The 12,906-nt window shown below is 41.1% G+C and overlaps 1 long non-coding RNA gene across 1 annotated transcript in view; it reads right to left on the reverse strand.

Annotated features, from left to right (window-relative positions):
- Positions 1–9,487: 9,487 nt before the first annotated feature.
- The window catches only part of LOC310849331, a 543,065-nt gene continuing 539,646 nt past the window's right edge, over positions 9,488–12,906 (reverse strand). Inside the window, exon 2 of the long non-coding RNA XR_014566866.1 lies at positions 9,488–9,779. This is a non-coding gene — a long non-coding RNA (uncharacterized lncRNA). The remainder of the gene's footprint in view (positions 9,780–12,906) is intronic.

The following is a 12,906-nucleotide window of genomic DNA, read 5'->3' on the forward strand; positions in this document are numbered from 1 at the left end:
TCCTGAGGTATTTTCTGTAGTCCATTGGTTTTAAGAAATTGGTCCACCTCCGAATCTTTCTGTGGCCCTTGTGAATAAAGTTCTTTGAAATATCTCTGGAAGCACTTTCTAATTTCCTCGGGTTTCTGAACCATTCTCCCTTCAATCTCTAGATTTGTAACAGTATTAAGTTTTTGTCTCTTTTTCAACTGCCATGCTAGCAGTTTCCCCCACTTATTTGCTGATTCAAAAGATCTTTGTTTCATTTGTTTAATTTTCCATTCCACCTCTTGATTTATCAGTTTCAAATATTGTGCTTGGAAAAATTTCACTTCTCTCAGCACTTCCTTCGACTTAGGCCTGGATCTTAGTTTTTTCTCTCCATCTCTTATTTTTTCCAATATCTTCTCCTTCTTTTCATTCCAGAGTTTTTTCTTGATCGTATTTTGTTGTATTAGAAACCCTCTCATGACTGCTTTACTTGCGTCCCAGATTGTTCTTTTTTCCACAGTGGTATTTAAATTTATCTCAAAATAGTCCTTTAAAGTTTTTTGGGCCTTCTTAACAATCTTCTCGTCCCTTAATAAGGTGTCATTCATTTCCAAGACCTTATAAAAGTGACACCAAAGAAGGATGTTCTTCTCATTATAGGGGATTGGAATGCTAAAGTAGGGAGTCAAGAGATAAAAGGAACAACTGGCAAGTTTGGCCTTGGAGATCAAAACGAAGCAGGGCAAAGGCTAATAGAGTTCTGTCAAGAGAACAAGCTGGTCATCACAAACACGCTTTTCCAACAACACAAGAGACGACTCTACACATGGACATCACCAGATGGGCAGCATCGAAATCAGATTGATTATATTCTCTGCAGCCAAAGATGGAGAAGCTCTATACAGTCAGCAAAAACAAGACCTGGAGCTGACTGTGGGTCAGATCATCAGCTTCTTATAGCAAAATTCAAGCTTAAGCTGAAGAAAGTAGGAAAAACCACTGGGCCGGTAAGATACAATCTAAGTCAAATCCCTTATGAATACACAGTGGAAGTGAGGAACAGGTTTAAGGATTTAGATTTGGTGGACAGAATGCCTGAAGAACTATGGATGGAGGCTCGTAACATTATACAGGAGGCAGCAACGAAAACCATCCCAATGAAAAGGAAATGCAAGAAAGCAAAGTGGCTGTCCAATGAGGCCTTACAAATAGTGGGGGAGAGAAGGCAAGCAAAATGCGAGGGAGATGGTGAAAGATACAGGAAATTGAATGCAGATTTCCAAAGAATAGCAAGGAGAGACAAGAAGGCCTTCTTAAACGAGCAATGCAAAGAAATAGAGGAAAGCAACAGAATGGGAAGAACCAGAGATCTGTTCAAGAAAATTGGAGAAATGAAAGGAACATTTCATACAAAGATTTCCATAATAAAGGACAAAAGTGGAAAGGACCTAACAGAAGCAGAAGACATCAAGAAGAGGTGGCAAGAATACACAGAGGAATTATACCAGAAAGAAATGGATGTCTTGTATACCCCAGGTAGTGTGGTTGCTGACCTTGAGCCAGACATCCTGGAAAGTGAAGTCAAATGGGCCTTAGAAAGCACTGCAAATAACAAGGCCAGTGGAAGTGATGGTATTCCAGCTGAACTATTTAAAATTTTAAAAGATGATGCTGTTAAGGTGCTACACTCAATATGCCAGCAAGTTTGGAAAACTCAGCAGTGGCCAGAAGATTGGAGAAGATCAGTCTACATCCCAATCCCAAAGAAGGGCAGTGCCAAAGAATGCTCCAACTACCGCACAATTGCACTCATTTCACACGCTAGCAAGGTTATGCTTAAAATTCTACAAGGAAGGCTCAAGCAGTATGTGGACCGAGAACTCCCAGAAGTGCAAGCTGGATTTAGAAGAGGCAGAGGAACCAGAGACCAAATTGCAAACATGCGCTGGATTATGGAGAAAGCTAGAGAGTTCCAGAAAGACATCTACTTCTGCTTCATTGACTATGCAAAAGCCTTTGACTGTGTCGACCACGGCAAACTATGGCAAGTTCTTAAAGAAATGGGAGTGCCAGATCACCTCATCTGTCTCCTGAGAAATCTCTATGTGGGACAAGAAGCTACAGTCAGAACTGGATATGGAACAACTGATTGGTTCAAAATTGGGAAAGGAGTACGACAAGGCTGTATTTTGTCTCCCTGCTTATTTAACTTATATGCAGAATTCATCATGCGAAAGGCTGGGCTGGATGAATCCCTAGCCGGAATTAAGATTGCCGGAAGAAATATCAACAACCTCAGATATGCAGATGACACAACCTTGATGGCAGAAAGTGAGGAGGAATTAAAGAACCTTTTAATGAGGGTGAAAGAGGAGAGCGCAAAATATGGTCTGAAGCTCAACATCAAAAAAACAAAGATCATGGCCACTGGTCCCATCACCTCCTGGCAAACAGAAGGGGAAGAAATGGAGGTAGTGAGAGATTTTACTTTCTTGGGCTCAATGATCACTGCAGATGGTGACAGCAGCCACAAAATTAAAAGACACCTGCTTCTTGGGAGAAGGGCAATGACAGGCCTAGACAGCATCTTGAGAAGTAGAGACATCACCTTGCCAACAAAGGTTCGTATAGTTAAAGCTATGGTTTTCCCAGTAGTGATGTGTGGAAGTGAGAGCTGGACCATAAAGAAGGCTGATCGCCGAAGAATTGATGCTTTTGAATTATGGTGCTGGAGGAGACTCTTGAGAGTCCCATGGACTGCAAGAAGATCAAACCTCTCCATACTGAAGGAAATCAACCCTGAGTGCTCACTGGAAGGACAGATTGTGAAGCTGAGGCTCCAGTACTTTGGCCACCTCATGAGAAGAGAAGACTCCCTGGAGAAGACCCTGATGTTGGGAAAGATGGAGGGCACAAGGAGAAGGGGACGGCAGAGGACGAGATGGTTGGATAGTGTTTTCGAGGTTACCAGCATGAGTTTGACCAAACTGCGGGAGGCAGTGGAGGACAGAGGTGCCTGGCGTTCTCTGGTCCATGGGGTCACGAAGAGTTGGACACGACTAAACGACTAAACAACAACACCAAACTTCATATATTGTTGTTTTTCAACTGCTTACCTCCTTGGTTTAAATCAGAAACTTTACAGTGTCAAGATAACTTGCAGGGGCGGGGGGGGGGGGGGGTTCTCCAAGATAGCAGGATTAAGTTCCTCGAGGAAATTAGTGTTTTTAATGGATTTTAAGCAGAATTCGCTTCTCCCTTAAACTGCGAGATAATATTTAAAATATTGATTTCAGTTGTTAAACATTGGGACTAGATAGTACAGATTTATAGACCCCTGCTAGTTGCAGCCCAAAGGAGAAAATGTATATATCATCGGGGGTGGGGAGTGGAGGCCATAGGAGTGGTCTAATCACAATTAGATGTAAGGAAGACAGAAACAACAACTGAGCTGAATAGGTTGACTGTATCCTAGAATAGTGTGCAGGTTTCTGGAGCTGGTCTTTGAGAAATGCTCAACACTTCCAGTCTCTTAAACATGGCCAGGTGTTCTGAACATCCAGGGGAGGCTTGTAAGCATCTGTAGAAGACATGCCTTCCATCATATCCCACCAAGTAAAGCATCCTTCTGGTGGATCTCCCCAGAGATGCAGCTCCAAACAGCTGGATAGGCATGTACCTGTCATGACTGCAGTGCAATATATACACCTGCACATTAATACATAAACATAGTTTTTAGGGGCAACATATTCAAAATTCCCTCGATATATATTTACATGTATGGAGGACCCTCCAATCTGTTTTCCACACATCTAGGTCAGGGGTATCCAATATGGTACTCTCCGAATGCTGTTGGACTCATCTAGTCAGGACACGTCCACCCCTGCAAATTGTTGTGGAAGATGGTAATTGTAGTCCCACAACATCTACGAGATCACCACATTAGGAACTGTGGTCTAGATTGATTATAGGTGCTTTTTCATGAGTTTTCACTGCAATAAACATTTCTGCAGGAGAGAAATACAATTCTTTTTCTACCTGTTATTTGTAATCATGCAAATTGCAACCTTTCAACTATTGTCTAGAGTGTGACAGTACTCCCAAGATGCCTTTATAAGATATACCAAACTTAATAAAGGGGAAGAAAAGTGGGGGTGAAGCAGAGCTTGTTTTTCTGCTTGTGACCTTCACCAACTTATGATTGTCTAATTCTAGAGTACTTGAAAGCATTTCATTCCTAAGCAGGTTTCACTGCCATAGTAATAAATAAATGCTGGGATCTTATTTCAAAAGTCTATAGTTTGGCAGGTAAAGAACAGCTGCTTCTAGCATTTAAATCTTCAGCTGAAAACATAAATCTGAATTTCCTGGACTGTATGACACCAGATAAATCAGCCAGCAAAACTCTTTTTTCTCTGTATCATACACAGATCTGCTTCCTTCACTTTTAACTAGAGCTGATATTCTACAGTGATCTAAAGTGTGTCTAGATTGTAGCTGATTTTGTCTATTAGTAGTTTTGGAGACTAACAACTGGACTTATTCACTTTTATTGCCCCCCTCAAGTTCCACTGATAAGCCCAATAAAAATGATTTATTGAGAAACCTTTCTTTTCTCCTACATGGCTAAATTTACTTCCTGAAAATACACTGGGTTACTGAAAGATAGTGGAACGGCAAGAAATCCCATAATGTAAGTAAAGGGAACATTCTGCCCTTTTAAAGGCAAATCAAGAGCTTTTTAATTTGGGGGCCTTATCTGACTGTCAAAAATAATCCCTAGAACCAAATATTTGTCTTGGCAGCATCCAGGACTTATATCTTACTCCAGGTGCCAACTAGCAAGATACCTAAGAGTGCAGACGATATGATGCAATTTCTGTGTGGTGTACATAGTCTGCTCAATTGTTGGAAGTACAACAGCGGAGATCATTCCATTTGCAACCTAACAGTTAATCCTATTAGTGTTAAAGTCAACTAGCTGGAGTTGTGGTGCTGGAGGTGTTTCTTAGCAATAATTCATAGTGGTGTGATCTTTGCTGAGGTACTATGTGCCTTGATTGGCTGTGTAGTTCTGAGGGAATTTTTCACCTGTACAGTGGTACCTCTGGTTACATACTTAATTTGTTCCGGAGGTCCGTTCTTAACCTGAAACTGTTCTTAACCTGATGCAGCACTTTAGCTAATGGGGCCTCCTGCTGCCGCTGCGCCACCACTGCATGATTTCTGTTCTCATCCTGAAGCAAAGTTCTTAACCCAAGGTACTATTTCTGGGTTAGTGGAGTCTGTAACCTGAAGCGTATGTAACCCAATGTACCACTGTATGCTTGGTTGTATGTCTCCCTACTATATACAAGGCCTGAAGTAAGAAAGACAAAACCTCTCTGCTCATTTCTCTTCAAATTACACTTTTTTCAGTTTCCTCAGTAAAGTAAATTGTTACTAGTTTCCCTCTGGACCATTGTTAACAAGTATATTGTTTAACTTTGCATTGTAATAAAAGCAACTTCATACAAATACTCAGGAAGTTGTGTTCTATGATATACAAAAAATAGTTCCAATACTTCTCTCTCTCTCTCTCTCTCTCTCTCTCTCTCTCTCTCTCTCTCTCTCTCTCTCACACACACACACACACACACACACACACAGAGAGAGAGAGAGAGAGAGAGAGGGAGGGAGGGAGAGGGAGAGGTTTTAAAGATTCTAATACACACTGTTGTTGTTTTTGAGTGAAAATACAGTTCTCAATGTCCTGACTGACCATGATTCCCATCCCCATGCTGGAAATCCTATATGTGAAGAAGGAAGTGCTCTTCAAGGTGAAAGTGATCATCCATCAGCTGGGGATTGTCCCCAGTGCACACAGCATCACCATAGGAAGAGAGGTCTTGCCCTACATGTTCCTGCTTATGCCGACAGGCATTCAACTTGAATGCCTAAAGAAGGCTTCTGTTCTTCTACATAGTTGTAACGTAAGAAACATTTATGCTGGCTCAAGCCAACAAGCCATGCCATCTAGCCCACTGTCTCCAGTGGTCACATGCTGAGGGAAATTGGAGAAAACTATTTCCTTTTGCCTGCTCCCAGCGTCTCATTCTTAGAAGTCTATGGCCTCAAAATGGTTGCATTTGACTGTCATGGCTGATAATCACCATCTTTATTCTCTACAATTTGCTCCGCATCCTGGTGTCCTGCAGATGTTGTTGGACTCCAACTTCCATCAGCCCCAGGGAGCCTGGCAAATAGTCAGCACTGATGAGAGTTGTCCAAAATGTCTGAAAGGTACCAGGTTAGGGAAGATTGCACCATTATTATGGCTATTTGTTTCCTGAAAGCTTGTGGCATCACATCACATCACATATTGTCATGATGAATTCTATCATTTATCAATGCTCTATGTGAAGTGGAGCTTTTCTTGTCTCAGCCCTGAATCTACTGTCAATTTCATTGCCTGACTTGGTTACTTTTATGAGAAAAAACTGGCCTCTCTGTTCACTCGATCCGCAACCATTTTAGAAGCCTCTGTCATGTTCCCACTTAGCTGACTTTCCCTCTGAACTATAAAGCTCCAACCTTCTTAACCTCTCCACTTATGGAAGGTGCTCCAAACCCTTCACCATTTCAGCTGGACTTCTCTTTTCATTCATTCTGGTATCCTTTTTGACACAGGGCGAGTAAACAGCAGGCAGTACAAAATATGGCCATTCCAAATACTTATATATAGGAGAAATTGCCACCAAATCTCACTTAGCATAAAACATTCCCTCATAAAATAAAGCTCTTCTAGGTTAAAGGTACAGGAATAGTCTGGAAAAGTGGATGTCCCCCACTCTATCTGTCTTAACCGCATGCAAACCCCTCCTTTGCAAGCTTGAGTGGTCCCCAAACTTCCAATCATGTGTGCACAAATATGCTGTGAAACAGAAGTTAAAGATATATTTTAAATATGTGAAATGTATTAAATGCATGATCCAAGCTGCAGATCTAAACTGCAGGGGAGCTTGCATTTACAGCTCTGCTTTATTTCACAGGTTTACATAGTGGAAAGATAAGGAATGGGTTTATTTTATTTCTTTTTTTAAATTTTTTTTACCCATTTCTATACCTCTTAACTCCAATTGTCTCTAAGCAGTGTACAATAAATACAATGCAAAAAAGTAAAAAATGGTTAAAACTGTAAAACCAGACCTGTTTAAATGCCTGCTGTTCAGAAAATCTCAATTTTTAGTTTATCTGCATAGTTCCCCACCCCAACTCCTGCCATTCTTGCTTCTCTCCATAATCTCAACAAGAAGCAAGTCCTCTCCCTATAAACTCAAGGTTTCATAAGATAATTTCTACATAACTTTTCATATATTTAGTCAGGCTTCTTGTTAAACTACAATGTACAAGTGGTTTTGACATAAGCTGGTGGTTGACACAAGAGGGGTTCAAATGAGATCAAAGCTTACTTTCATCAGAACCATCTAATTCTGTATTTAAATCTATTGAAAATGGATTTCTCCGCCATTCCTAATGGATGTGAGGTGGGCACGGGAGAAACCCATGCTGCCATTGGAACACTGTAAAACAATAAGGTTAGCTCAACCCTGCACCCACCAAAATTAAAAGGAAACTCCAAAGTGACATGCAAATAAGGTTGAAAAAATATTTTGTGGTAGAAGAAAACTTCTGAGAAATTGGAGGGAACATTTTGGCACAGTACCTAATTTTCATACATAGGGAAGTGTTGGTTTTGTAGCTTCAAACCTTCTTTGATATGTAATTCAACAATCTACCTTCACCCTGCAATATGTCAGAACTGTCGAAAGTAACATAATTATTTTTCTGAATAAATGCAAGGCTTTAACTAATCAAAAATGACATGCATATGCTACAGTTCAGGATGAGGAAGACAGCAGAGTGTAATAAAATAGTGAGATAAAAGTCATTAAAAGAAAAAAGAAGTCCATGTAAAGCTTAAGCTTTCCTGACTATTACATTCAAAAAGCATAACCCATATTGTGAAAAATGCAAAGTGTCTCACATAAATAATAAACAGAAATGCAAAAACAACAAAAAAACCCTGCCCCCAAAAGAACCAAATTCTTTTTGGAAAGGAAACAAGTACATAAAATGCATTGCTTTAAAAATAAATTTCATTTGTGTCTTATGGATACCAATACTACATTATTAAACTTATACACTGCCAAGACAACAAAGTTGTTTGTTCTGCTGTTCATTTTCATATTTCATTTTAAGGGTCATTCAGCCCTGAGAATCTGATGAGGCTGAGTGGGATATTGTCTTCATTTCTAATTTATGGCTCCATATAAATATAGCACTGTCATGATTCCTGTCAGCTGAGAAGACGTAAGAAAAACTGAGCATCTTCCTAGCATTATCTCCAATGGCATCTCCTCCCTCCCATTTGCAAGCAATACAGCAGAAATACATTTAATTCAGTAGGATTTTAACGCCGGGTAAACATGCTTGGCTTGCAGTCTACTTCTCACCCCTACCCCAAGTGATGCTAAAGACCCCTTGAGGGGCACAGACTGTCTCTGCATAGATATATATTGGAGCCCCACAATTCTTAACAGGCATTCACTTCTGTCAGCAGGAAGGGCTGTGGCTCAGTGGTAGAGAACCTTTGTGTGGCTCAGTGGTAGAGAACCCTGGGCGTTGCCTCTGTCTGATACCTTGGAGAGCTGTTGTCAATCAGCGTTGATAGACAATACTGTAATGAACTAGCTGGACCAACATTTTGACTTGTCACGAGACTCCTTTCTCCGCTCTGATCTCCCCCCCATTCCCCCCAGCAGTTGCATAAACAGTGCAATAGGATATATTAATTAGGATATCTCAATTAGAATATATCTATTCACCTCCCATACCCAAGCCTCCTCTGTACACTTTCATGTCCTGTCATTTATTTAGTCTGCAAGACCTTTCTCATCTCTCTCCAAAATGACATGCAGAAATCAGTCAAACCCATGTGCCCAATGGGGATGCAAATGACATGGAGTGGCAGGAACATTTGATCAAGTTTTTGCCTTTTGTTGATGTTGTTCTCTGAGCAACATAGTTTGGCCTACAACAGTGTGCATCATAATCAGATCTCTTGTCTATCATGCCACAAGTGGTCTCTCAAGGAACCCTGCAAGTTCCCTTGGATGTTTCTGAGTGGTACTTCAATGAGAGCAGCAGTAGTGTTAGGCAAACTTTAAAAATTATTATTAATAATAAAAAAATATTATTTATACCCCACCCATCTGGCTGGGTTTCCCCAGCCACTCTGGGCAACTTCCAACAAAATATTAAAATACAACAGTCTGTCAAACATTAAAAGCTTCCCTAAACAGGGTTGCCTCCAGATGTCTTCTAAAAGTCTGGTAGTTGTTTTTCTCTTTGACATCTGGTGGGAGGGCGTTCCATAAGGCGAGTGCCACTACCGAGAAGGCCCTCTGCCTGGTTCCCTGTAACTTTGCTTCTCGCAGTGAGGAATGTAGGAATGAAAATCACGGGAGACGAGTAGTAGGTGTCACGAGAGGCGTCTGCCCGGGGAAGCCCTGGGGACTATCTTTTATTGATTATTACAAACATTGCCACAGGTGTGCTTGTGGCTGATTGGTTGATACAAACACAAAGAAACTTAATGCTGATTGGTTAACATACATACAAGGCGGGAATTACATGTGAGAGGTGGGAATTACATGTGAACATTAATCACCAATAGATTAAAGGCTGGGAAACGAGGTTGGAACTAGACAGGCATGAAACCTCCTAATTAAATTGTAACTAAAGATTAATATAGCATAAAACAATTACTAATGATTGATCATAACATGAAAGAATATAATAATCAAGTTCTATAGATGTGGTCACAAGGGACGCAGGTGGCGCTGTGGGTTAAAGCCTCAGCGCCTAGGACTTGCCGATCGAAAGGTCAGCGGTTCGAATCCCTGCGGCGGGGTGCGCTCCCGCTGCTCGGTCCCAGCGCCTGCCAACCTAGCAGTTCGAAAGCACCTCCGGGTGCAAGTAGATAAATAGGGACCGCTTACCAGCGGGAAGGTAAACGGCGTTTCCGTGTGCGGCTCTGGCTCGCCAGAGCAGCGATGTCACGCTGGCCACGTGACCCGGAAGTGTCTCCGGACAGCGCTGGCCCCTGGCCTCTTGAGTGAGATGGGCGCACAACCCCAGAGTCTGTCAAGACTGGCCCATACGGGCAGGGGTACCTTTACCTTTTACCTTTATAGATGTGGTCAGCTATGCATGGAGAACAAGTCACCATGAACTTAAGATGAACTGAGCGATGAGGGAATGTCTTGGTGTTTGGAACAGGTTCGTACAGTGTGTGCAGAAACAGAGAAAAGATTATGAGCGAGACTTCCCAGAATGCCAGAGAAAAGAAGCAAGAAGCAAGACTTCCCATGATGCCACAGTTATGTGCAGAAAGAGAACGAAGCAATGCTTCCCTTCAGAGGAAACTGCCAGTGAGGGAACTAATGCACCAGTTGCCACCAATATTTTGTGAAGGGGAATATAGAGCATGTACACACGAAGCAGAGGAGCAGTTCACAGGTATGCCCAGTGACCCATAGAACTTGAATGTGACCAAGAACTGCTCTGTGGGAAATAACATGTTTCCTGGAAATGAAAAGGTTGGAAACTGAAGTGTAGGTGGGTTCCCACAAGGCAAGACATAGTGGTAACAGCAAGAACCTTTATTGAACTAACAGAACTAGACAACAGGGGCATAGCAACTGCTTATACACATTTATGAAGGCCTGGGCCACTCCCACTCCCAACGTGATTGGCTATCTAAACTTCCAAGCTGCGAATCATAACTCAGAGTTTAAAGGCCAATGACAGAGACCCAAATCCTGAATTGTTCTGTGATATCATTGGATATCATGTATCAAATCAGAAGCCTTAGTCCAGACTCAAGCTCAGGCAAACACAGACCACTGAATACATAACAGAAGCCACTGTCCCAATTACTGCAATGAAGTGTCAGACTCCCTCCTCCTCCTATCTCTGTGTGTCATTCAAGAGACTAGTAAATTTCATCATTTAGAAAAAAACCACAAGACCTCTCCTTGGTATCTTCAATAAAATATTGGGGAAACAGGAGAGCTGATCAAGCAAGAAAACTGAGGCCTAATGATTTAGGTAAGAAGGAAGCCAAGAGTCAATGTCTCAGATGGACAGTGGCAGTGGGCAGCGAGCGGAAAAGCATGAACAAGACAAAAATAGGTCCAATCCTTAGTTTGAAGACAATACTATGGGGAAGAGAAACTTGTTGCCCTCCAGATGTTGTTAGACTCAAAGTCATATCATCCCTGGCTATTGGTTTTGCTAGCGAAGGCTGAGGAGAGTTGGTATCAACAACTTTTAGAGGTCCACAGTTTCTCCAGCCCTGTAATATCATATTTATAAAAATGAGTGGAGATATTTTACATAAATAAGGGACAAGAAAGGCTGCTAGCAGGAAGAGTGTGGGCAGTCAAGGAAACTTTGGTGGCTGTGAGCCAGGACACAAAGTGACTAGCAAGGACAAAAAGGCAGTGAATGGGATTGGGATGGAACATCATATTCCACATGCTGTTTTGAAATAACTTCCATGTCATTGACTGCAGGTCTCTGTTGTTAGTCAGATGTGTCCTTTGTTTAAAAGAACAGCGTAATTTACACTTTGAATGGAGACAGTTCAACCACCATGAGTTAGCTGGAACAAGAGATTTAAATCATTATATGCATACTTAAGCATAAGAGACTAGAGAGGGGTTTCCCCCCCTTTATTTATATAGCTGTGTTTATATAGAGATGGAATCATGTTAGCTCTATCTAGTGGATGTTTGCAAAACTGCACACTGGCCTCAAGCTATTTTCTTCCTTTTATCCAGAAGTATCTGGAAGTGTGATCAATGCACTCATAATTTTAGTCAGCAATAAGCTCTGAAAACAAGAAAGAGAATTTTTGCTCTTGAGGACAGGAGTGATTGTGAATGACAGTATCTCGATTTCTTATCCACGGATAGTGTTCAATCTGTATAGGGCTTCAAGGTGGTCAATGGGAGCCTCTCTCAAAAAGAAAGAAGGAAGGAGGGAGCATGCAATTGTAGAATTGGCTACTATCCATTAAATTTCATGAGAATCTGAGTAACTGGATCTTTCCTCATATTCAGTCCTGTAGTCAGTTCCAATATGCTCTGTTCAAGGCAAGGGTGATGCCTGCTGAGCTATCAGGTAAATATTCTTGGTGTATTGGTGGGATTGTGGCCTGTCAAAGGTAAGTGCTGCATTGCATCTTGACCACATGGGGAGATGGACATACTGCTAGGGGTGTTCTGAGTGTGCTGGTGGTGGATGGTTCCTCTTCTACATGGACTCCTGTTCATGAACTCCAAGTTGATAACCACCATAGATCATCTTCCCCAACCTGATGTTTTTGACTAGAGTGTCCATCACAACAACAACAACAATAATAATAATAATAATAATAATAATAATAATAATAATAATAATTTGTTTATACTCTCCATCTGACTGAGTTGCCCCAGCCACTCTGGGATGCTTCCGACACACATAAAAATAATAACAAAACATCAAACATTAATAGTAACAATCAGGTCTTATATAAAAAGTCAAAATAACTTTTAAATAAACAACTTATATCAAATAAGGCAATATTCAATAATCCATTAGAATCCAGTAGTAAACAGTAAAATTAAACATCAGCATATAATAATTAAACAGTTTACACTTATCAATTATAATAAAGAATTACTAATCTATAATCATTAAAATAACAAATCACAATGCATAAAATACCACAAAGCATGCAAAACCATGTAAAATGATCAAATTGAGAACCAAGGACATGTTGTTGTTGTTTAGTCGTTTAGTCGTGTCCGACTCTTCGTGACCCCATGGACCAGAGCATGCCAGGCA

Source organism: Podarcis gaigeae (assembly GCF_964106915.1).
Source record: "Podarcis gaigeae genome assembly, chromosome: 7".
Lineage (NCBI taxonomy): Eukaryota > Metazoa > Chordata > Lepidosauria > Squamata > Lacertidae > Podarcis > Podarcis gaigeae.